The 1,153-nt window shown below is 60.8% G+C and overlaps 1 protein-coding gene across 1 annotated transcript in view; it reads left to right on the forward strand.

Annotated features, from left to right (window-relative positions):
• The window catches only part of MRPL2 (mitochondrial ribosomal protein L2), a 5,321-nt gene that overhangs the window by 2,048 nt on the left and 2,120 nt on the right, over positions 1–1,153 (forward strand). The window lies entirely within an intron of this gene.

The following is a 1,153-nucleotide window of genomic DNA, read 5'->3' on the forward strand; positions in this document are numbered from 1 at the left end:
TGCGGACAGGCTCCGGGAACAGGACGGTCAGACGCTCTCCCGGGAGCGCAGAAAGCGCCACGCACGCCAAGCTCACAGCTCCCTCCTCAGGGATCCACGCGAGCGCCCAGGAGCGGGGCCGAGCCCCCGCGGTGCCGCCAAATGCTGCCCAAGGAGCACTGGCCACCATCGGGCTCCTGCTCAGCCCGCCAAAGCCCTGTTCCATCCCACCCTCCATCCTGTGGTGGAAGGTTTTACATCCTGTTTGGTACTACCCTCGCCTGTGTCCCCGCTGCTGACCCCATCCCAGCCCCTAAAGCCAAGCTGGTGTAGCTGCAGAGAACCCTCCAGCTGCGTGGTTGCTATCGCTGCGCCTACAGCAATGGCCAGATACAGGAGATCTGGGAAGGCTGGAGCCCTGTATGTCCGCACTGTGCAGTGCGGGGCTGGGCCGGGCACCGCTGGGAAGCATTTGTTCAGTCTCTGGCTGCTCTGCTCAGAGAGAAGACAATGACACAGGATCCAGCCTGGATTGTTGCTACGGCCATCCTATCCCCGGTAATACACAACTGGCATGGTGCTCCCCTACAATGTCCCCAGCTACCTACATCTCCCTGAACCTGAAGCAGTACTGCACTGGTGTTCCTGTCCCTCCCCACAGGTTCCCCCAGGTGTCCCAGGAGGAACAGCCCAGCCATGTTGACATGCAGGTTCTCTCTTGCTTCATCCCACAACACATATTTGCTTCCTAAAGCACCTTGCTGTCCTCCGTTCCCCAGTTCTGGAGAGCAAACCTGGCTGGCTGTGGGGTACATACAGCTATGGCACGGTTACATGTCACATAAGTTACATAGCAGGACTGCAAACATACATTATTTGTGTTACAGTGAAAGCCATTCCTGGCAACGAAGACACAGACTAATTACAGAGCAGTGAATCCCGCAGTCTGTGCCCACGGTACCCTGGAAACAGCCACGGCCGGGACTTCGGGCTGACCCACGGTTGCCATATACACATTCCGCTCCTCCCTCGAGGCCTCCCGGCCTCCGCCGGCCGTCCCTGCGTGGCAGTCGGCCCTGCCCGCGGGGAGGCCAGGAGTACCGAGCCTGCGTACCCGGAGCTTCCCGAGCAGAGCGGGCACCAGCAGGGCTCCCCCGGGGCTGGAGGGGGCTGA

The sequence above is a fragment of the Corvus brachyrhynchos genome, unplaced genomic scaffold (genome assembly GCF_000691975.1).
Source record: "Corvus brachyrhynchos isolate BGI_N302 unplaced genomic scaffold, ASM69197v1 scaffold2718, whole genome shotgun sequence".
Lineage (NCBI taxonomy): Eukaryota > Metazoa > Chordata > Aves > Passeriformes > Corvidae > Corvus > Corvus brachyrhynchos.